Source organism: Oncorhynchus mykiss, chromosome 5, assembly GCF_057628025.1.
Source record: "Oncorhynchus mykiss isolate SJ-2025 chromosome 5, ASM5762802v1, whole genome shotgun sequence".
Taxonomy (NCBI): domain Eukaryota; kingdom Metazoa; phylum Chordata; class Actinopteri; order Salmoniformes; family Salmonidae; genus Oncorhynchus; species Oncorhynchus mykiss.
The window spans coordinates 69,061,794-69,087,538 of NC_143026.1; the positions used below are offsets into that span (position 1 = coordinate 69,061,794).

General features: G+C 39.7%; 1 long non-coding RNA gene across 1 annotated transcript in view; it reads left to right on the top strand.

Moving 5' to 3' along the window:
- The first annotated feature begins 5,518 nt into the window (after positions 1-5,518).
- The window catches only part of LOC110524410 (uncharacterized), a 100,766-nt gene continuing 80,539 nt past the window's right edge, over positions 5,519-25,745 (top strand). The window contains exon 1 of the long non-coding RNA XR_016496269.1: positions 5,519-5,785. This is a non-coding gene — a long non-coding RNA (uncharacterized LOC110524410). The remainder of the gene's footprint in view (positions 5,786-25,745) is intronic.

Consider the following 25,745-nt stretch of genomic DNA (forward strand, 5'->3'; position numbering starts at 1 on the left):
TGTTTGTTGTATTGTGGTCTGTATTGTGGGCTTGGTAATTCTCTTGTATTTTGATGACTTTGAGTAAAGTTTTATTTACTCATCTCTGCTGTCCTGCGCCTGCTCCTCCGCACCAGCTACACACAGACCCTTACATCACAACTATATTCAATGTGAGGTACAAAATTGAGGCTATGATTAAGAAGTTGGACCTCTTCTCTGTCTGCATTAACAAGGACAACACACAGGTCTTTCCATCATTGTATGTTTTTTTGGTGTGCAAATTAACTCAAGCTTACGGACAATGTCAAATGTGCTATAGCGAAGCACCTGTGTGAGTTGGGTGCGCAATTACGCAGGTATTTTCCCAAAATGGATGACACAAACAACTGGATTTGTTATCCCTTTCATGCCCTGCCTGCAGTACACTTACCGATATCTGAGCAAGAGAGCCCCATCGAAATTACAACAAGCGGTTCTGTGAAAATGGAATTTAATCAGAAGCCACTGCCAGATTTCTGGATTGGGCTGCACTCAGAGTATCCTGCATTGGCAAATCGCGCTGTTAAGACACTGATGCCCTTTGCAACCACGTACCTATGTGAGAGTGGATTCTCGGCCATCACTAGCATGAAAACTAAATACAGGCACAGACTGTGGGTGGAAAATGATTTTTGACTCTCTCCAATACAACCCAACATTGCAGAGTTATGGGCATCCTTTCAAGCACACCCTTCTCATTAACCTGTGGTGAGTTATTCACAATTTTTGATGAACAAATAAGGTTTTATATGTAAGATGGTTAAATATAGAGCAAAATGATTGATATTATTATATTATTATTAAAGAGCTATAAGAGCTCTTTGTCACTTCCCACGACCCAGATTGTGACAGAAACTCACACTCATTCTTATGTTTAATAAATATGTGGCAGGCTTACAATGATGGCAAAAAAACAACATTTGAGAGTGCGCTGTCCCTGGTGCTAGAGGGGGTTCGCAGCTGGAGGTTGAATGTTTGAAGGGATACGGGACTATAAAAAGAGTGGGAACCACTGCCGTAGAGGTTAATAATGGAACATTAGTCACTTTAATAATGTTTACATATTTTGCATTACTCATCTCATAAGTATATTCTGTATTCTATCCTATTCTACTGTATCTAAGTCTATGCCGCTCTGACATTGCTCGCCCAATATTTATATATTCTTAATTCCATTCCTTTACTTTAGATGTGTATGTATTGTTGCGAAATTGTTAGATATTACTGTTGGATATTACTGTTGGATATTACTGTTGGATATTACTGTTAGATATTACTGTTAGATATTACTGTTGGATATTACTGTTGGATATTACTGTTGGATATTACTGCACTGTTAGAGATAGAAACACAAACATCTGCTAAACACGTGTATGTGATAAATTTGATTTGATTTGACACTTTCCACCAGCGCGATCTGGCTCTGCTTTCCACATGTCGCTCTGAACTGGCATGTGAAGGGCTAGCCTACTGGAACAGGTAGGCCCTGAGACTCAAGAGCAGGTCAACCAATATAACAAATCATAAAGCATGCATTGATATATTGGTTTGAAGCACATTTGCAACATTAATATTAATCAATGCAATATTCAATTCCACCTAAATGGATAATTGTGGGCTATCTATCATAACGATAGACAAATGGCTATGCTTGCGGGTGGAGTCTCGTTATGGCCCGCAGTGGTCATCATTTGTAAATGATAATTATAAGGATTTGAAATGAGCTGTGAAATGAATGCAATGAAATATAAATTGTATTCAGCTCAGACCGCTGTAAGAACACATCTGCTCTATGACACTTTATAGCACCATTGGCAGAGGCGTCATGTTCATAAGGGGCACAAGAGCATGTACCCCATCAGATTTGTCCGTTTTTTTTTCAGATGTGGAATTAATTACTGAACCTCATTTTTATGCCCACGTTTTATCATAATTATTTATAAAATTCAAGGTGCACCATGGCGCAGATATGCCTTCAGACAGTATCGGTCAGAAGTGGAGGAGAAAGAGTGTTGAGTAACACCCACAGCGTTTGATTTGATTTTAGCTGCCGGTGATGAGCAGGACTCGCAGTAGGTGTGTTTGTAAATTAATTTGATCAAGCTACACTACCGTTCAAAAGTTTGGGGTCATTTAGAAATGTCCTTGTTTTTGAAAGAAAAGCACATTTTTTATCCATTAAAATAACATTAAATTAGTGAAGAAGCGACTCCGGGATGCTCGTCTTCTAGGTAGAGTTCCTCTGTCCAGTGTCTGTGTTATTTTGCCCATCTTAATCTTTTATTTTTATTGGCCTGTCTGAGATATGGCTTTTTCTTTGCAGCTCTGCCTAGAAGGCCAGCATCCCGGAGTCGCCTCTTCACTCTTGATGTTGAGACTGGTGTTTTGCTGGTACAATTTAATGAAGCTCACAGTTGAGGACTTGTGAGGTGTCTGTTTCTCAAACTAGACACTCTAATGTACTTGTCCTCTTGCTCAGTTATGCACCGGGGCCTCCCACTTCTCTTTCTATTCTGGTCAGAGCCAGTTTCTGTTGTTCTGTGAAGGGAGTAGTACACAGCGTTGTACGAGATCTTCAGTTTCTTGGCAATTTCTCGCATGGATTAGCCTTCATTTCTCAGAATAAGAATAGAGTTTCTGGCCATTTTGAGCCTGTAATCGAACCCACACATGCTGATGCTCCAGATACAACTAGTCTAAAGAAGGCCAGTTTTATTGCTTCTTTAATCAGAACAACAGTTTCAGCTGTGCTAACATAATTGCAAAAGGGTTTTCTAATGATCAATTAGCCTTTTAAAATTATAAACTTTGATTAGCTAACACAAAGTGCCATTGGAACACAGGAGTGATGGTTGCTGATAATGGGACTTTGTAAGCCTATGTAGATATTCCATAAAAAATCAGCTACAATAGTCATTTACAACATTAACAATGTCTACACTCTATTTAAGATCAATTTGATGTTATTTTATTTTGGATGGACAAAAAATGTGCTTTTCTTTCAAAAACAAGGACATTTCTAAGTGACCCCAAACTTTTGAATGTAGTGTATGTAGCCTATTGATTCCTTGTTGATGAATAAATAAAGGCCACATTTTTTTGTTGTTTCTCTGTAATACTAGCCACCTAGCAATTTTATGAAGTTAGCTTTATCTTGCCAGCATGACAGGTTCCCAATCTCCCAACCCCTGCCAATTTGTTGTTGTTGAAATGTGTTAAATACATGTGAAATATAAAAGAAATGCCAAATAATATATTTGCATTCAAATGTATTTATTCCAAATACATTTTCAAATGTATATCATGCATTAAAATTAATTTCAAAAAGTATAAAAATACATTATTTGGCCAATTTTCTCTATTTCACATGTATACTAAAATGCATCCACAAATATACATTGTATATGTATATATTGATATAGCTACCAAGACATTTCATCCTATCATTCAAGTTAAAGTAGCTTGTCTACGTATTTTAGCTGGCGTGCCTGCTGACAAGGTTGCTAGACTTTAGAAAATACTATAATTGCTTTAATTCTTAGCTTATGCATATATTACTACTGTATATACCAGTGCGGCAGTTGTACTAAACTCCTAAGTCATACAAGTTCTTAAAGAATCAATGTGCATCATTAATTAAAATGACAATTAAACAGGGAAAGAGGTATGCTTAGATAACCTATGCAGAGAAATATACATATTTTTAACATAGAATTAGGCATAATGTTTATGGCCCAGGATTTCAGTAAAAAGCAGTTTCTGGTGTTTGAAAAATGCAGCCCTCCTCAAGACCATCCCCCATCCAGCCTCACATCCATCCTCTAAAATATTGGGTGCATGACGCACCTGAGCATCAGTGCTCCTTGTCAAAACAAACAATGCATTAGCTCTATAAATGTAACGTGATGTGATGCTCCATATCCATTACAGGACCTGGCACACATTTTTCAACTAACCTTTTCTTGGCGATACTTTCTTCGTTCTCGATTCGGAAGAAACTTCCATTAAAATATCAAATCCACTTTTTTTTGGAGTGAGAAATGCCTCTTGCATGTGTGTAGATCTTCGCTTTGGTCGCACTGTGTGACACACTCATCTACTTCTACACATGGCGTCGCATAGAAGCGACAAGTTCCTGCAAAGATGTTGGGAAATGCGAGATGTGCGGCAGCTAAAATGGCAGTGCAAAAAGTGGATTTTTTTTGCATTTTCTCTGGTTTTTGGAGAACGACCTGCAACTGGACACAGACATTTATAAAAGTCAGGTTTCGTCATCAAGAATTAAGAAAGTATCAGCAAGAAAAGGTTAGTTGAAAAATGGGTGCCAGGGCTTTCCATTAGCTAAGCCATGGAGCATTACATATCATGCTACAATTCTGTAGCTAATAATGCATAGCAGCCTACCTGATTTGAGACAATGTGTGAATGCGTGATGTGTGATCAATTGTGGCTATCCGACACTAAAGTAGGTACTTCTTTTCAGGTTCAACAACTGATTGACACATCAACCATCTTTCAGCCATCTGGAGATGAACAACATTTCTCAGTTCTCTTGTTTGCTCCCACTCTTTCTTCTCTGTGTGTGTGCTAGACACAACCCTGTAATTACCCACAAAGGAAAAACAAGTACAGCCTGAAATGCCTATTGTGGTCATGGAAAAGGAATTATACAGCCCATCTCTTTTTCTTTCTCTCATGGAAGAATGCATCTTTTTGTGTTATGAAATGTTTTTTGTGTGTTTCGTTTGAACTGTTTTGTAGTGTGTGAGTAAGGGTGGGGGTGCTCTGCAGACCAGTCCTGTGTGTATGTCTTTGTTAAATCCCCTCCTGTCTTGATGATGGAAAATTGATCAGGCTTGAATGAGAGGCTCAATACATGCCCCCCTCTCTCTCTATTGTCTAGGTGAATAGCACACACTGAAGGCCATGGGCAGGTTGCTATTAATATGACAGCCTACTTCATATCCAACTATAATTTCTAATGAAATACCTAATCTCCATTATTTTGATCTAGGAAGGCGATTCACTGAAAGACAGTGGGAGAGAAAAAGTATTTTATTTGAGTTGCTCATGTCAGCAAACCAATAATTTTGTCAAGTTCTTTTTTTAGCCAACTGAAACGCTTCGTATTGCCACAGTTTATAAAGGCACACAGATAAATCCTTTCAGAGCGCTGAATGAGGACGCCATCTGTTTTTTTATGTCCTCCTTTTTCTTCTACTTTTTCAATCCTTGTAATCAAATTTGAGCAAAATCAAATGGGGGGTTTTCAATGAAAGTACCTTTTGTTGGTCTGAAACGAGCAAGTCATTTACAAAATGCCCTTCCTTTGTGTGGGAGGCTAAAGGAAAAAAGAAATCAGTAGCTTTTAAAGCTAGGCCTTGCTGTGACTGCGAAGATAATGAAAGCCGTCTTGTGTTGTGGGGTAGAAAGCATTTCAAAGGCAGGGCCCGACTCAGGGTTACAGTGCTGAAAACCCTGTGTGTTTGTTTTGTGTGGAGTGCCAAGCCAGGCATCCACAGTCTACCATCTTCGGGGTGAAATGGTGAAGACGAGTTCCAGGTAGTGCGAATAGCCCCGGCTTTAATGTTTCTACCTTCTCTCTCTAGGCGGCCCTTGTGTCATGCTCAATCCGCCACAGAAGAAGTGGGAGTGGAGCATGGTTCTCTTATTCTGCTTGGTATGATGAGGAGCTTTCACTGAAGACTGGAGTTCCCCGGTTGTTTTTCCTTCAGTCGCCAGGCAATGGAATACCTCTCAGAAGGTTAGTTGTCGTCTTTTCCTGCTTGCTATGCATCTTTCTGGGCATCCTTAGTTTTGTAGCTATTTACATTGACTGACAGGGATATTACTTTTTAATTTTTAAAGCTTCTGGGCTCTTTTCACTGCACAGTACAGGTATTAGACAATGAGTTAGGTCCATAATGTAATGTATGGAATTGAGTTGACGCCTCAAACTCAGAACAGAATATAGGCTTCTTCTGTACAAGGTCTATAGGCTTTAAGTATCTTCATGGAAATGTGAATGGAGGCAGATGAAGGCAAGTCAAGGCAAGCCCCCCAGGGCATGCTAGCCTGCTGTCTCAGGGGCAAGGCACAACATCACTGCAGCACTAACAAATGAGTTGTAATGATGTAATTAGCATCCTTGTTACTAACCGATGAGAGGAGAAACACAAATAGTTTATAGAAGACTCACCTGTGTGAAAGTTGATGACATAGCTTCTGTGATTTTGTAAAGATATAATGACACATCACTCTATAAAGACATCAAGGAATGTCACAAATTAAATTGTATATGAATAATGTAAAATGAACATTCTTATTGTTTTAGCAGTCTTCTTTGACAATTAGTCTGAGATTATTGTGGTTGTCGGATACTGTCCAGGTGTCCAACTGTCTGTTTGTTTCTTATGGTGCTGCCTTTCAACTTCCCTCAACTGAATTGGCTCCAGTGTCTTCTCAAGACATGAACGAATGTGTTAATCATATGCCTATGCACACAGCACTTCTTGAGTATTTTCATGTTCAAAAAGTTGGCAACTTTTTGAGAAACTATTTTCTCATATCTGCAAAGTTTCATATGTGTAATTTCCACCTCTATATTCTCAGTTGACAATAGACAAGCGAGTAATATTCAAATGAGTTGATTTCTCACTTGGCAGATTGAAATGTCAGAATTTGCACTGGAACAAAAAACTTGGTAAAATTCAATTTCAAAAGAATATTTAATCAGTCAACCAATACTAGCAAGGGAATCTTACAGCCTTTGGGGAAAGAAGTCAGTCAGGCAGCCAGTATGCATCGCTGCATTGATTGTTACTAGACTTCCCATTTAGGCTTGTGTGTGACTGTGAGCAGCCATATGTAGGTTATAGTAGGTATTAAATACCACTGCATTTTGTCTCTATTATAACATGATACATGTCTATTTTGAAGCCCTGTCTTCTAAATCTTTTAAGCATAGTTTTTTTCTGGAACAGTTTTCTGTTCAGTTGACATAATAGTATGTTATGTGTATGCTTACTGTGTGGGTCATTTCAAGTGTTTTATATTAGAGATATGTAGGTTTTGGGGCTGTTAGCATAGATTTGGTAGTATTCTATAACAGCCAGTGTTCCTGTGAGGGAGTAAATGGAGTTTTATTCATACCTCGTACTTTTCTGTCAAAACAGATAACATAGAAAAGATTATGGAGCAATAGTATTTTTTGGGGTGGTCACTTACTTGCGTAATGTGATAAAACGCAACCTCTTTACTGTACAAATGATCATATTAACGTGGTCAGTTTGATGCTTTGCAAGCAATTACCTAAGTCTTTGTAATTACACTGGAATACATCAGAAATAAGGTCGAGGGATAAATCTGTCTCCATTATGCTGGGTGTATGAGCTGTTCTCAGGCCCTCCAACAAGAGGAACTTAATGGCGTGGTAAAGTGGGAGGAGGACTTGCTGCTGAGCTGGAGGAGTGGAGGGGCGATGCTGACCGGCAATTAGAGCCCATTGAGCTGGGGCCTGCCAGTCAGAGATGATAGGGCCGCTCTTCCACCCTGGTACTCACAGACTCTGTCATTAGGCCTACTCTGAGGCTGAGCCAGGCCTGTGGTTAGCTAACTGACCCCTGGGCACTCAGAGAGGGAGTCACCCGAACGCTGCACTAACCAATGCAATTAATCACATGCAACGAGTGACTGAACTGCGTGTGAATATGACTGCCCTTCCCGGTGGTGTTAATAGGGCGAGGTGACATGCAATGGAGACCAGTGAACTTTGTGCACATTGTGCATGTATGTGTTAATATGTGGGCAGGGTTATCATAGCTGGTATTCCTTAATTTGAATATCTTAATGGGTTTAATTTCCATGTAGGATTAACCTGAGACCACTTTGTCTTAAAAACTTGGTGGAATAATGAAGTCTTAAACACCTGCTAGTTCTGATACAGGAAATTAAAACGGTTTATGGACAAACCCAAGCAAAGGAGACCCAAAACTTGATTTTAAAGTCAGCAACTCCATCTTGCGCCAGAGAAAGCTGCAACTAATATGGTTAAAGACCTCTCAAGAGTCTGTCTTGTCTTAATCTTCTAATGTAAATGAAGGATTTAAAAACTATATTACCAGATGTCGAGGAGACACTTGAGAATTAAGACCTCAATCTAGGTTTTCCAGCAGGCTTCAGCCATAGCTGATAGAGGGCCTATGACTCCACAGGACAGGATTTACACCATAGTAAAACAGAACCAGAAAGTTAGATTGTGAGCTGCCCAGTGAAACATACACTGCTGTTGACTAGAGCCTTAGAAGACTTGCCTTAAAGTACCATAGTAATTCCTAGAAAAGGTTGGCCATTGTTGATTTCGTGGAACTGCACTGGGTTACCCATACAAGATATTCCCACACAGTCAAAACTAACTACTGTTAAGAGCTAGATTTTTACAATTTTCTTGGAATGTAAAAAAAAAAATCCAGCCTCTTTGTGAAGAGGGCAATCATCCACAGTATTGCAAAAGTGCAAAAATAAATAAAATAAAAGTACTTGCAGGGCCATGACTGCAATCTGAAGTTGAAACAGTAACAATGTGCTCTCCCCGCCACTGTTTGGGTAAAAAGCTTAGGAATGGGTCTTGAGAAATGTAACCACGCAAATTCATAGACAGAGCCGTGGACGCAAGGACTGGCCGTCCATGATATCAAAATTATACTTTTAACCATGTCTTGAGGCTATGCTATGTTTGTTTACATTTGCATTGTTTACAAACATTGGAGTAGAACAAGCATATATTTTGAGTTCTAATCCAGCCTCACTATGAAGAGGGCAATCATCCACAGTATTGCAAAAGTACAAAATTAAATAAAATAAAAACGGTTCGCAGGACCATGGCTGCTTTTTATAATTAGCTCATACAGCTGCTTTTGTCGAATACTTCTCTGGCCCACAAGAGATCCCCCCCAGTAGTCTTACAAAGTTTCCTTCTTCCTTGTCTGTAAAAACTCTAGTTTGGGTGCTGAAGCTGTGAGAATGTGTATGTGTTTGGCGTGTGTGTGTGTGTGTGTGTCATGGCAGGTGCCGAGTCCTGTGAAAGCAGGATGTGTGAGGTAGCTTATTCTCTCTGCCGATCTGCTCTGGCACAGCAGATCATTGCAGGTGGTCAAACGAGGCCATTAACAACTCAGGGGTGCTGACTGACACTTATCTACCACACGTAAACGCTGTGCCATAGGGGCCCACAGGGGAAATTGGAGTTATTATCCCCTGAATACCCAGAGCTCTTTCTGTTCTATCTTTTATTTGTGTCTGTGTTTTTTAAAATTGTAGCACCTTTGCTGGCTGTGCCGTTATGATCCCAGACAACAACAAACATATTTTTGTGAATGTAAATCACTGTTTCCCCCCATTCAGCTGGATGTCGCTAGTTATCTTAAACTGCTCTGCTTTCTGTGGTCTTTGCATACTGTGACTGACGAACATCAGCCTGTTATTTAGAGAGGAGAAGAATAGATCCAGGCGTAATGTGTACAAACTGACAGCTGAAAATGGGAAGGCATCACTCATGAATAATTGGTCACTTTTGCTTTTTACTGTATCCTCCCATCGTGTTTTCCCCCTCTGAGAGGTCATAGTTCCAAGCCATTAAGAGCTGCCATACTGAGTGAAGACAGCAAGGAGAGCATTTGTCCAAAAGGCCTTACATCCAATAAACAGCAGTAGCAGTCAATTTATTGCTCCAATCTATAAATAATAGCGCTGATTATGAGGCTGCTAACCGCAGACGCTGTAATTGTCTGTCATAAATCTTAGTCGCTGGTGACAGCAGCACAATGAGCACAGCCATCTGTTTGAGGGAAAAGGATGAATATCTGCTCTGTCGAAATGCACTTGGATGTGTCTCAATATTGTGGACAGGCTTTCACATCGGCTGCAGGAATGTGAACTTACTTTTTGCTTACATTGATTGTTAAGACCTTTTTAGATGACTATGGATGGCTACATTTAGGAAGAGTTACGTGATTTCTCTCCAACCACTTTAAGATGTACTTTCTAAAGTAGGTGCTGAGGTGAGAAAATACAAAACATTCACTTTGTCATTTGGGGTGCTGAAAAGATGACAGAATCCACTTTGTCATTTGGGGTGCTGAAAAGATGACAGAATCCACTTTGTCATTTGGGGTGCTGAAAAGATGACAGAATCCACTTTGTCATTTGGGGTGCTGAAAAGATGACAGAATCCACTTTATCATTTGGGGTGCTGAAAAGATGACAGAATCCACTTTGTCATTTGGGGTGCTGAAAAGATGACAGAATCCACTTTGTCATTTGGGGTGCTGAAAAGATGACAGAATCCACTTTGTCATTTGGGGTGCTGAAAAGATGACAGAATCCACTTAAAGGGGCAATCTGCAGTTGAAACAATAACAAGGTGTATTCCCCGCCACTGTTTCGGTAAAAAGCTGAGGAATTGGGCTGGAGAAATGTAACCACTCAAATTCATAGACAAAGCTATTGATGCAAGGGCTGACCATACATGATATCAAAATGACACTTTTAACCATGTCTTGAGGCATTTGCATTGTTTACAAACATTGGAGTAAAACAAGCATATATTTTGGGTTCTAATGGGGTAAGACAGTTAAACTAAGTTTATGAGGTGTTTTTATTCTTCAAGAATCAATGAGAACTCATCATTCATTTATAAGTCCCAAAATGCATGCAGCCTCTGTGGATTGCCGCTTTAAATGGACTTTGGTCAAATGATTAAACATCAACTAAAGGATTCTTCTTTCTCAGTTATGTTTTTGTTTGGTACATTGTTCTTACAAACAATGAAGGATTTAGATTGTTATGCTGCAATCACACAGGTACAGTAAGAGTATCTTACCAGAAGTCCCGATCATGTATTTGGAAATTTGGAGAAGAGGCATCAGATGTGTTCATGGGTAGTAGTTTGTAAACAAAGACACTGTGTACGCATTGCTATGGTGGTTTCCATTTAAATTCCAGCCCTAGACGTCTGTAGACACGTTCAGAGTAATGCAGGCACTAACAGGCTAACTGACAGACTTGTTTTATGATGTCCTCTTGGGCTGAATCGGTAGACTGTAATTTGCTGTCTCTCTCTGTCACCCTCTCAAGGCCACTTCAGAGTGGCCCACTTCACACATGGCTGTGTAGCAGCACAGTTGCAGCCTCCCCCAGAGCTCGGCTGCTTTTTAGTCCAATTAATGTCAAGCCTCTATCAGCATGTGATGGATGGAAAATGTCCTTCTGATGGAGGCCAGATCCTCCCCACGATTTGAGGTCAGATCGATTCCAGTGGCAGAAGAGAGATTCCCTGGAATTAGTCCTAGGATTTAGTCAATTATCAAATGAACCCTTTGCCCTGTGTGGCCCCTGTTAGGCCATTGAGACGGTGTGATGATGGAAAGAGTGTGTGTACAGGGACAAGGAGAACGTAGTGAAGCCTTCCTTGCTCATGGCCTTCTCCAGACCAACAGGGTCATCAGAACCACTGCTATTAAATGTGAGTGCAACATTCCACCCGGCAGTAACAATTCTACTGATGTCCATGGGTGATTTATTTGCACACAATTGTTGCATAGAAAACCTCATCCTTCCCATATGTGCTGTGATCATCCACAAATGGCATGTCAGATCTATCCATAAATCTGAGCAAGTTCTTCTTCGCCTTGATCTTGACTTAACTCTTACATTGGTTTTGAAGGCATTCCAATGAGTTTGTCCCAATGTTCCTGTCTGGACTGATAGGAGGGCTTTCCCAGGGAACAGATGTCTTTAATCAGGAGTAATTGAAGTGAGTGGGATGAGTTGAGTGCTGTGTATTTGTTTGGATGCAGTGCCCCCTGCAGTAATATTAGAGTAGAGGGAGATAAGATTTCTAAAACAATGATACATTAAGTATCACGTGCTGTTCAAGAGTGGTGGGTAAAACCATAGACTGTATACGGGTGAACCCAAGAGTTGACCCAATTTGTTGGAGCGACATATATGTGCATAAAGAATTGAAGCATCTTGTGATATCGTTTGAATTGACAGTATATTTATTGTTATTACATTATTCATATCATGTTCACATTTATTAAGTTCAATACAGGAAACCATCCACTTTGTATTTCATTTTCGTGTTCTGTGATTTCCAATGTTTGGGAGAAAAGAGGTATGCTTTGTATTGATCCAATTCATTGTTTTTCTTTATAAAAACACATGGCATCATGCAAAATCAAGATATCTCTAGTTCACGATCATATCACCATTTCATCATTTGAAATTTGACTTGGTAGAAGTGGTTGAGATATAATCATTCTGATATCAAAATGAGCTGAATGTATACTCAATGTTTGTTGGGTAGAATTTAGTAACTGTAACTGATATATTCATAATCGACTACTTCTATTATGAGGATAGAAAGCATTTCAGTTGGTAGTCACTCTGTATACTCCCCTTGATAAATTGGTCAATTATTCCAATAGATGGCATCAAAACACTAGGCCACGGTGGATAGGCATCCTGTAGTCTTCATCACTAGTCCCCCCAGTCTGCAATACAGAACAGTTCACATCAAGATAGTGCAGAATATGTCAAATTTATTTTTGACATTCTTTTAATGTGTAAAAGTTATTTTTTCAATATTGACAAAAAATATATATATCCTAAGCAAAAGTGTAAGCAATATTTGTATTAATGTAGGCAAACACCTTAATGTACCAAGTCATACCTTTTGATATGATCTTTCTAACAACAACAACAATATTTAATTGTGTGCAAAATGTTCTAAGAAGAGGCACTATCTAATTATATCCTCTTGAAATATTTCATTTGAAGAGACAACTTTTCCTTATGCACTAGCATCACTCAGTTGTCTTCCAAGAACTGGACATCGTGAGACAAAATATAACATGACTGGGAAATCTACTTGCCGTAAATTGTTCTATGGCGCTAAGTCTCATTGTATCCCATTATTTGATTGATCATACTTAATCAGATCTCTCTGTCATTTGATTTATTGAACAAGACATTTAATGTACGGGAATACATTGATGACCTATAAATATATCAATATTAAGTCATCTGAATAATATCATCCTTTATTTTCTACAATTAAAGAGGGGTTCATCTTACATACTGACTTTGGACCTTTTCAAACCTTTGTAACGTCTGGCTTTGTACTGGGCAGTAGAATGCTCCTTCCTACAGGCACCCTTTGACAGTCACCCCTCACACCGTAATTAAATGATGATTTAGGACGTGTGAGAAGGCCGCTATAGGACCAGGAGAAAATAGGTGCTTATTGGAACACTGAATAACCCTCATTTTCTCCAGTGGCAATTTCCATCTCTTGTCTGTATAACAAACCGGCCCTTCTAGTCCTTTTACTCTGTTTCCCGATAAAGGACTAAACTCCCTGCTGTTGTGTATCTCGTGTATTTTCCTTTATATTAAGAGTTGTCGAGGTTGAATTGGCATATTGTTTTTGCAGACAAATGCAGGGTTGACTTGAATTATTAAGATAAAAATGTATATAATTGTAACACTATGAAAGATAGTTATACTTATTGTATACTGTAGGCATATATACTAAACTCTACTATGTACTGTCAATATAATTGTAGGAGACCCTTAATATGTATATATATTGAATTATATTTTTTAAAAACATGTTTTTCTAAAGAGGCTATATATATTGATATTGTAGTATCTACAATATTATTTTATATCTACAAGAAAATATTATATTCTGTGCTTTTGAAATGTGTAACTTTGCTCAGTGGTAATCTTCAGATCTACTGTAGAACAATGGGGTCTCTCTGTACCTCAAGTTTTTGAGCTTTCTTCAAAATGAAGCTTGAAGTCTAATTTGTAACATTGAAGCACAAAAGACTGACCACAATAACTCCCCAAAGGAGGGCAGCTGTTGAGATGATTTGATTGAATAGACAAAGAGAAAAAAGTGGCACCAAAAGATGTTTTAACATAAGGATGTATTGATGGAAGCCTATCATTTTAGGCAATTAATAATGTGTGGCTCCAGAAAGATCAGTGATTATAGACAAACCTGCTCCCTCTAAAAAAGGCAGCTTTTTATATCCAGGCACCTCTCGAATGATCATCTCTCTGATTATTAACACAAATATATACTTTAAATCAAGACTGCAAATTTAGGAAAGCCTCAGAATCATTGTAGCAGGGCTGTCAGTCAGCAGTGCTACCAAGGCACACTGCTCAATGTATAGGTTACTTAACATGCATAAATTAATATACATGTGGTTATAGATAATACTTGTTTTACAGATTTGAATATATTACCCTTCACTATTTTAATAAGAATACTTTTTTATGCATATTGCAGTGCCTCTAAACATAGATTTACCTTGAAAGCTTCAAAAGACCTTAAAATGTAATAACATTGTTTTTGTTAAAGATATTAAAACACTTTGTAAACTTATTTTCTTTTTAATGTCTTGCTTATTGTCGAGATGGAGTGACTGTCTCAAATAGCAATCCAGTTTAAAAAAGACGTATCCTCCAGTTGAATGTTGAATTTTTGATTTCTGTACATGTTATTTCCACTCCCAGTCAAGTCGTACACTCATGCAAAAGTACTACATCCAAATCTAACAGTGTAGAGAAAAATGCATCATTTCTTACCCCATTCCAGTGCTTCAGGTTTCTCCAGACGGATGTGCCGGCGGCTTTTCCAGAGGTGTGCCATAGACAGCGAGAGAGCAGCAGATCCTGTGAACAATGAGCGGAGAGGCCTCAGTGTACTGCCGCCCTGCAGCCGGCTCTCAACACATGGTTTCTGACCAGCTCTGCCTCTCATTAATACCTTTCACTGTAGGTTTCCGGTTTACCTGTACACTGTAAAGATGTTTTTTATTCTAATTCTTAAAAGATTGTTTTTTAATTATTTTTATTCATATAATTCTTTCAGATAATGATTGTGATTAATTGATCTTGTCAAGCTGCCAAGTATGTATGCCCAGAAACACAGTGAGGAATAACTTTTCAAATATCACCATAATTATATTTTTGCTATATCCACTTTAAAACGTTGGTGTTTATATTTTAGGACAAAAAAAGTGCCTCTTATTCTAAGTCTTGGAGTTGTATTGCACAGATAATAAGGATAGTTATGTTAAATTATACAGTCATTTTCATTTGACTTGTTCTTGGTAGTCGTTGATTCAGTTGATTTAATTTCAGTCATTTCATTTATCTATATAGCACCATGTATTACTGTATTATACTTTAAATGCCTCTGTTGCATATTCTATTTCAAAACTCTGAACTGACCTGAGCACTTAGCATATGCTACATGCAAGAGAACATCTCTGGTGATTCTCATCTGTGCTCTTATCTGATCGCCTACATTATGGGTTTATCTCTAACCATGACTGGAGAGACACTTTTGTTGATTTGAATTCAATTGATCCCCCCGATTCCCCTCATCACAGTAGCCATGTAACTCTTTCAAGTTCAAGTTGAAACTTCCATGAACCAGGTTAAGATAAGGTCAAGCAACTACACTCTTCTCCAGATTAACCCCGTTTGGCTGAATCTGCTTGGCTCCTCTTGGAGAGGGGTAATTTCCACCCTCTGCCAGGCCCCCATTATTAAGGGGATCAGGGGGTTGAGCAGCCCCTCTCCCTGCTCTCCCTGCTGGAGAGTTGGCGAGTCGCTGCTTGTCTGTTTGCCGCTCTCTGGTTCTGACGGCAGAGGTTAGAAAAGCACTTGACTGCCGTCCCAGAGGTACTTTCAACTTAACGAGGAGGGGGGATATCTGTTTCCTCAAATCAATTGCGGTTTTAACTGAACATCATGGACCATCTGTTCGGGGCTTACCGCCCAGCTTCCCATCAAATCCCAATATTTGTGGAAGCTGATCCCGGGACCTGAGGCCCGGAGACGAGGGGTTCCCAGAGCCCCTCAGGCGTACTGCTCTGGCTGGGGCCCTCTGTTGGCCCTACTCCTTCTCCAGCTCCCTTTCCCCCACACGTTTGATTAATCACAAAATCTGTGTGGCAAACGGTGGGGACTCCCATCCTTAGAGAGGAGGAGGGGGCGGAGGGAAGAGGAAAGCAAAATGCACAGCTAATCGCTTTAGCTTTCAGTGCTCCATTGTGTTTTAAAGTAATGAGACTGTGATCTCACATCTCTGTCTTCACCACTTGGTGGGGTTTTTCTTTATTTTTAAGTTATTTCAACTTGTTTTGCATTTTAATTCATCTGCCCCTCCTCTCACAGTCTCATCTTTACCGTCAGCACCTTGCCTCCGTTTCCTCAGGGGCCCTTGGCTCCCCAAGTAATTACATCAAAAGTCACCGGGCAATCCTGTAAGCATACCTTTAACGGCTTTTTACCTCATTAAGCAGGGTTTTCTCCTTTCTTCCCTATTTCATGGGGAGATAGGGACTTGAAAACAACCTGACGCTCAGATTTCAGGCTCAGGAGTCAAACCCTTCCTCACATTTTCCAGTGCTACATGCTATTAGCTTAGCCAGCATCAGCGGAGCAGAGCTGCGTGGGCGCTTTAAGATCAGACGGTTGCCACATCCAGATCCGTCTCTGGAGCCGAAGAGATCTTTTAGGCAATTAAAAGCTGTCCTCATGCGAATGTGCCATAGAGCACCCTTGACTCTTGTTTTCATCTCCCTAAATAACCTTGAGGTTTATCGACTAGCGGGATATGTGATGGGCAGCCTGAGCACAGGCGCAGGTTGGTTGGTAAATAAGGCTCTTTGACCTCCCGTCACTCTTTAGTGGCACTGTAATATCTTCCCCTCTGGACAATGGTGATCTTCTCCCACTGTAGCAGACTGAACCTTCTGTGGGAATAAATTAGCTGTATGAGAGGTTGCGTTTCCTTTGCAAGATGTCAATCGTACAGCCAAGGTCGCTGCCCCTCTGGCATTCTCATGCGTAGCAGCTGCCACAATCTGTAAACATTTGCGGAAACCGACATGTTGAGGTGCTATAACACCCCCCTCCCCCTTCACCACTACCACCAACACCCCCCTCAAGGATAAAATAATACAGAAGCAAATACACAGTAAGCGAAAGGCTAATAGGGTTAATTGTCATGTAAAAACCTCCACAGTCAAGCGCAGGTCCAGTCAGTAGCAGTGTGCCCCCCAACATCCCCCCTCCCCTCGGGCCTCCCTGGGGAAACGCAGCCCAGATGGCATTTTCCTGGAGGCTGTGACCCACAAGGGGCTGGCGGCAGCCGCGTACAAGGTGCATCTCCTCAGCCTAATTAATTTACTATTATAGCACCTGTTTTAGAATAGATAGGGCTGGGAAGGGAAGCGCTCCCCAGACGCAGCGGTGGGGCTCGCCAGTAAATGGGTTTGAGCTGATTATATTAAGCTGATGCTTTGATCATCAGAAGGCGTTAAAATGGAAATATGTTTTTGCTGGCTGTGTGCCTCGGAAAAGAGAGGAGCAGTCTGGGGACGCGGCTGATTACTTTTGACTATGGATTCACACAAGCCTCTAAATAAGGGCACCCAGCCTATGAAACACCTTGCTTTTAGAGGTGCCTCTCTCCTTTCTCTCCCATCCTGATCTCTGTCAGGCTCTGAGGTTGCTGGTGCTGAAGCCCCTATTTCATCCTGGGTAGTGTTCTAATGTGTTTCCAACATAAAGAGGTTTTTGTCTTTCACTCAGTTGTGCAACATCAAAGACCCATGTTTGAATATGGAAACATTTTTGTGCAGTTTTTAGAAGAGGATAGCTTACATACAGTATATCACAATATTTGCCATACTAGGGAATCACTTTATGAAGTTAATAAACATGGATATTGTGTCTTGGTTGAACTTTACATGCATGTAGGGTTGCAAAGGGAGGATATACTGGAAACTTTCTTAGTTTACCAGTAAAATACCAGAATTTTGGTCACTTTCAAGGAATATATGGAATTTTATCAGAATGACATCTTGTGGCCTTTTTGGGTACTTCAGATATATGTAAACATGTAAAACATATAAAACAATCAAATAAGATGATTGTAAGATACAAAATAGAATGACAAAGTTGTAAAACATTCTCCTAAATATAAACCATCAACTTAGTGAATAACACTGGTGTTTAATATGAGGGTTTCAGCATGAAATATCCTTTATATATATTTGTTTACACACGTTTATGTATTGTACTAGGTCTTTGTTGTAAATATTTTGGGGCCTAACTGGTGGCAGTTGTGAAAATAGACAATAGTTGGAAGAGAATTGAAAATAATTCCATTATTGATTAGATGCTTCGTTCATTATTATATTTTCTCTTTAACCATGTGGCCTATCTACTTGAAACTCAAAGACAATATGGACACAGATATAAAAATGAATACTATATATATGAATACATATTTTTTAAAGTTATTATAGTATAAATTACCTAAATTACCATAGATTGCCATAGATTACCTGCTCATTACCAAACATATAGAAGATTCCGGTAACTTTGGTAGACTACCGGTATCTTTGCAACCCATGCATGATCATTTGGTTGACACTTTTCATGAGTATGGTTGTCATTAGGTCTGTAATGAACTGTTATAAGACTGGTCTTATGTTACAATGATAATAACATTATGTAAGTTTTATGTCAGGTTGTGTCAAGTCAAGTGTTGTCCATTTGTGTTTTTCTGATCCAGTCCTTTGTTGTGTCCTGTTGTTTTGCACAGTTCATGTCCATACTTTTAGAACTCCTGTCACATTCTCAAATAATCTCTAACCTCAGGTCTCACACTAATCCAACAAATATTGAGCAAATAAGCGTGCTGGTTTAAGTGGAGGCTGGGAACGGGTTTTGGGGGGATGGAGGTTGGGGGTTGGGTTGGAGGGTGGTTGTGGGGATGAAATGAAGCATCGATGATGGAATAATAACGGGTGAAACTGGAGCCCTGCTCCAGACACTGCCAGTCTGTAAATGGATTTAGGATATGCTAATCTCGCCTTCTCTCTCACTTCATTCATTTCCACCCCAGTGCCCCTTAAGGATTAACATAATTTATCACCCATGAAATGCCAGAAAACAATTTTTGCTTGTAAAAATGCACACCAACATCATATCCACCAGCTGACTGACACTGGTCCTTTTTGCTGGAGGGGTCATGCTACCTGTGAACTCTATGAAGGAACAACTGTCTACAATGTATCGATGTATCATGACCATCTAATTTCACAAATTTTTATGTGGTGCATATGGAAGACAAGAACAATTCAGCCACACAGGGCCTTCATTTTGAAAGTCAAACTCATGTTTGCTCAGTGGTCTTTACTGCCAATGCCTGTTCAAATGTGCACAGTAAAATGACAACTTAACAGAACATTTTAGAAATGTTGTAATGAGTTTACCAAGATTATTTGGCTTAAACGTATTGTTGGCTGTGTGATCACTTTGATCCAACATGTTAGGATATTAACATTACTTGACATATTTGTTCTGATAAAGTGACTGAAATTAAAACCACAATTAATATTGTTGACAGATAAATTAGCAATACTGCACAGGGGGATGCAGTCGCATAGCATATTTACCCATTAGATTTGACTGGCTGACCCCTTTCTCCTTAGACACGCGAGGCTGTCTCTAAAACACACACAATGTAAAACCATAGCTAGTGGCCATTGTGCTGGTCCATTTAGAGGGATTTATTAATGTTTGCTGAGCAACGTTTGACCCATATCACTGCAGCCTCATAATCAGGATGTGTGATAGATGCTGGAGATCCTCCTGTGTTCTCCCAGTGGGTTTGTTTGTTCTTTGCTATTTTCATCCTATAGGGTTTCATTGACTCAAGCCTACCTCGCCATCCTTTGGTAATGGTAGAGTGGATATTTTGTGGTTGCATGCATACATCCAGAGGCATCAATGGGTTTACACGTTTTGCTTGGCATACTTTCTAATTTGGTTCAGATGGAAAGAGAATTAGACTTGCTCCTGTGCACACACTATCTCCACAAGCCGAAGGACCGGCCTCTGTATCTTAATATTTATTTTCTCAATTTCTCCCTCTCCTCTTTTCAAATCAGTGTGTATCGTGTGCGGTAGTGATTATAGTCTAAAGATTTGCTCACTTACCTTGGCGTGAACAATGAGTTCTCCCTGAATAGGTGGTATTCACATGGTTAGGCTTTAATGGCCTTCCAAGTTGATATGTTGAGGGGGAGGGTTAAATCTCTTCCTCCCAACCAGAGCCTGAAACGCATAGAAATGATGCGTTGTCTGTGGCTGGGTAATGAAGGCCTCCTTAGCTTAATCTGCCAATGCAGATGGTGAGAATAACCTGCATTGCTGAGACAGTGCTGCGAAAAGGAATAATGAGACCTAGAAAATTATATTTGCACCCCACAAAAATGTGTTTAATGGGCTTTGGTTTGGCAAAAAGTAATTTTACTCATTATGTATCGTATGTGATAAATAATATGACAGTGTGATTTAGTGGCAAATTCACAGGCTTTGACGAAAACCATCAAAATCAATATGCAAGCCTCTACAATATCAGTTTTGCAGAGTATGTGGTAATTTAAAAACAAAAATATGTAAATAAAATAATGTTACATTTTGATAAAGGGCCCCTGCGGTCTTCAAATTGTTCAAACTTATTTACTGTCCAAACTGGCATCACCAAAATTCTTTCAGCATTTGTTCATAATTGTATAAAGATGATTACATCCCCCAAAATCTTGACTGCTGTTCATGAGGCTCTTAATGTGCTTTGGGTAATTGAACATGTCCAGAGATGTTTTATGTATGATGTGTTTTACCACAATATCATCAGCTTGGCAGTGTTTACATACAGTAATAACAAGTTCTGTCATTCAGGGACCCCATGAATTCACAGGCAGTTTGGATTTATCGTAATCTGCTTTCCCTTGGTTCACATTTGTATAGAAAACACAAGATTTCATTTTTCTGTAATTGCCTCTCTTAATTCCATGCACCCCATCAAGCCAAGATTGGAAATATCCAGATTTTTGGGACATCTTGGGACTCAGACAGTAAAGATTTGGGGGAGCTTGAGATTTGATGTTGGAACTTGAATGGTGAAAATAACTAGTTTGAAACTGAAGCAGTGGCCTGCATGGTCATGATAAAAAGTAAGAAATTAAACATCTTAGTTTTAACCCAGCTTGCTACGATAGATGAAGTCTCTGCTTTTCTGGTGTACCATTGACAGCACTTAGCTACTGTGGTAATCTCCTTCACATTGTATGAGCAGGGTGCCCTTGAGGGTTGCACTGAGGATGAAGGGTGTGGGGACAGTTAGTGGGTGACATTATATGAAAACTTTCCTCCTCTTCCTAGTTTTCGCTGTGTGGTCGCCCTGGCACACAAGGAGGAGAAGAGAACAGACAAAGTTTTTGTTTTTTTCCCAGAAATGTTAATGGCTAGACATTTTACCTTCTATTTAAAAGCATTTCTTCCTGTAATATTGTAGTGCATAGTTACATGGAGCATAGCTGGCTACTCTCTAAGCATTGTGTATTCCATTGAACAGTTTCAATGAGCAAAACAGTGCTGACGATGGTGAAATGTGCCTTTTTACGCACAAGGTCCTGATTTTGTCTGTCTTGATATTAAAAACATTTGTTGACATGCTTCACACATACTATGGAGAAAGATTTGCTGTGCCCTCCCTGACAGCCTAGAATCATCTTCAAGTCGTCAGAAAATCGTTTGATTTTCTTTCTAATTCATCTACTTTAGTGTTACATGGGCTAGGTTCCAAGCCCTCACCATTTTCTGTCACGTGTCTCTCTTTAACCCCACACCTGTTAGTCTCACACAGATGTGAACGTAATGAGAGGGAAAAAAACAACAACAAAAAACTATCCTAGAACGGACTGAAACAATCACAGACAATCTGATGAGAAGGAGCCATCTGCTGTATGCATTACCTCTATTGAAAAAGCCCTTTTGTTTCTTTGCCAGATTTTGAAAGATTTGTGAAATATGTATATTTTTGATAGTGTTGAAGGGTTACTTTTCCCTCAAACCGAAGGTAAGATGAAAGGAGCTGTTTCCATCAAACGTAGTAAATGATTGAGTGTTTTTTTTCCCATAGGAGCGTCAATTGAGCGATAATGATACAAACTTTCAAAACTCTAAAAGGGTTGCATTAGTCAAACATTTCCCTTCCAATAAGATACAGATTAAAGTAGTGGATGGACATGCAGTCCAGTTTCTGTCATTTATGGTGTGGTTGGTGGTGTTCATTACAAACACTGTGCAAACCTCCTTTAAAGTTATGTAAGAGCACTTCACTGATGGATGTGAAAAGTATGTACACAACAAATCCATTTGACTATGAAACTAAAATTGAGTAAGGTATACAGTAATTGCTAACCGTGTATCAGAAGTGTCCGTAAAATTATTTTACCTTCTGTTCATCTTTCAATCGGTAAAAATGGTGTTTGAAGGTATATCTGTCATAGTCTTATCACAGTAATGATAGGCTCTTAGGTGAAGTATGCCTTCATCTTTTGATGTCATCACTGCACTTCCTCACATTGAGAGGATGAGTGTTTTGCTGTGAGTTGTCCGGAGGTTAGATCAGGGTTCAGGAACGTTCTATCCTCCCCTGGGAAATTGTCTGACCCTGACGTCTTCTACACTGTCTCTTCCTGATTATGCTGGCCCTTTGTTGCCCTGATCCTCAATCTATCTTAACACCCTACACCTTCATCAAGTCAATAATTCATTTCATATCTGGGGAAGCAGGATGTTTGTGTTAAGTTGTTCTGTTTCCTCTGAGCTACATCCTCATATAACTTGGTGGTGACACTATCTCCTAAGTTTACCACCTTTAGAAAATTGGAGGCAGTGATCTGGAAGAAGTGGCTGCCTTCAATTCAGCTGTCCATCAAATGTGCTGGCGTCTGGGGCTTTAACTTTCCATGGGAGATTCTCTGGGCTCAAAGTGGAATTGGATACACTGGAGGGCTATGGCCAAGTGTCAAGGAAGTTTAAGACATTGATTATGTCGATATGCGTTTGACCAACACCTCTTGGTCTCCAATTCCTACTTTGGTGACCTTAACTTTCTGTCTCTCTCTCCTTGTCTTATCATCGATCTATTCATGAATCATAGCTATAGTCACTCAATGGAGACTGCTGACTCCTGGACTTAACCTATACCCATGTATGCTAGAGAGGGGCAAGAGGTATTTGGAAGTACAAAAATGCCAACTACAAGCCAGGCTAAGGGTAGGAGAAATCTGTTTGTATTGCGAAAGCAAGGTTGGATATGTAATTTCTGGGAATGTGATGTACCTAGATATCAGCATGGCTTTCCTTGTCTGCTGCCATGTACATTTCTATCCAATCAGGAATAGTGTAGAGAGGCCAACACATTTCTGTTCGTGGAAATGAAATCGTCTCTCCATGACAGAGAAAAAGCAAAGCAAACAGAGCAAGGAAACGTTGTACCAGCTTTCCAATCTGCCACATGTTGTCAGATGCTTTAACAGAGGAATTCATATGGTTGTATCAATTGCAGTTAAAAGTCGGATGTTATTTGCTTGGTGTGATGGGGCATGTACCGTGACTCTATAACTCAATCTTTGCAGATTCCACCCTTGCTTAATTTCCTTAATTGTAAAGCAGTACGTCTGCCAACTCAGTCCCCTTGGGGAAATTGTTATCACAACCCTGCACCAAATCTGCATTTAATTTATTTTCATTGTGCTGCAGTTCACTCTCAAAATGCTCCTGTTTTCCTCAGGTTAAGCATTCTGGTAACAGTTACCCGCAAATGCAATTATCTGTCATATTCGTCTAAATCCAGGGGTATATTTCATTTTTGTAAATTACTGGAGACCTCATGCGATTTTTAGCAACATTTTTACTCTCAACCTTAAACAGCAGCTCTGTTTCAGCAGAACTGTATTTGAGTGCAACTATGGCAAATTGCAGTATGCGAAGGTCCTTTGAAACACATTGGGAAATCTTTTTGTGAGTGAACGGTCTCAAATCGTTTTTTGTGAGGCAACCTTCTTGGTTCAGTTTTCTCATGGTTACCGTGTGCAAGTGGAACCCCGGTGATATGCGTCCAATGTGACTGCACAGTCAAGGAGAGTAGAGGCCTATTAGCCATGTCTGGCTCAATGGATATTGCCTCCAGGGGTGAAATCTATTGAGGTGTGGGTGTAAAATGGACTTTGTTCAGGTAGTTACTTTGTTTTCATGCTGATAATATTCATTTAGGTGGAAGATCCCCATCCTTTTCTTCTTTGCTTCCTGGCTTTCTCCTTCTCCTGGGATTAAGATGCAGTGAAAATGCAGGGGGAAATTAGCTCCAAACTGTCAGCTGAATACACCTCTCATTGATTTTATGCTACCGATACAAAAGTTATTACTTGTTATACTGAAATCCAATGTAAAAATGCTCAAGGGGGTTTGAACTATGCACCCCAACTTTGTAATTATAGGACAGAAATCGGCAGAATTGTGCGCTTTAAATGTTTCTCGTTACAATCCCAAGCAAGCAATGAACAGAACATTCCATCAAAGGAAAATGGTTGACCAATAATTTCTTGGAACACAATGCAGTCCTAAATAATATCCCCCAGTAGTTCCAGAATAGTTTGGTGTCTGCATTTGGGTTTCATCCTTGTAGATAAACAATGGCATTGTAAATGGAACTAATTTCTCATCTGCACCATTATTAAATAATAGAGGAATTGAATTAAACTAGGGAAGAATGGCACATGCATGGATGTAAACATGGCATACTATGAGGTCTTTGTAATGGATGAAGTATATTGTTAAATGTAGTCCAATGTATAAGTTCTACTGTTCAAGGCCTTCAGTTTGTTTTCAATCTCAGAATGTAAGTGTTATAAACACTCAAAAAGACAAGCAAAGATGTGTACAAGTTTTGATATAATGGTTTTACATTTTCTTTTGTGGCATATTTTGTTTGGGCAATGTTGGTAAGCTCAGGAACACATCTTAAGAAAACAGAGAGTCCACCCAAGTGAAACAAGAGACCCCATATCTCAAGGATTTATTTTGCTGATGCCTTGGGTTGTGTCCTCTTGTCAATACCCACCTATCTGCTCCAGTACATTACCAAATGCTATAATTTCCTTGGCAAGCTTGATGTTTATTGTGAGGCTGAAATTGAAAATGTTCGGTAATGGAGCGAGCTTCACAGTCCTAGACCAATTCTGAATCTAAATTACTTGCTTCTTTTCAACGGCATCGACTGAAGAGAGCTTTGTGCGCCTCGTACCTAATCAACCCCCAGTGTGACCCCAGATCTGCCAGCCCTCCTGGATTAATGATAAAATCCTTGGTTCAAACAATTATTCGACCTGAAATGGCTGTCCATTTTACTCCGAAAATTAAAGAATGTTAAATGATTTTTTTTCGAGGCTCAGCATGTTGTAGAGCAGCACTTATTTCTGATCTCTGCCCCATAAACTCTTGATTTTTTTAAAGGTACTTTTTTTATCTTCTTTTTTCGTGGCTTGTGATGTCGCAAACCGCTTGCTTGTCTTTTATACCAGATGTCAGAATGACAGGACACAGACAGCTGAGACAGCCTATCACAAAACAAAGAGAATAGTTGTTTCTTCCATGAACTCCTGCACCCCTTATGGGAAAAACTATTTTCATAATAGGTTTACAATATCCTCAAATGAGAGTGGAACATTGGGCCCAGATAAAGAATTGTGCCTAGCAGATACTGTACA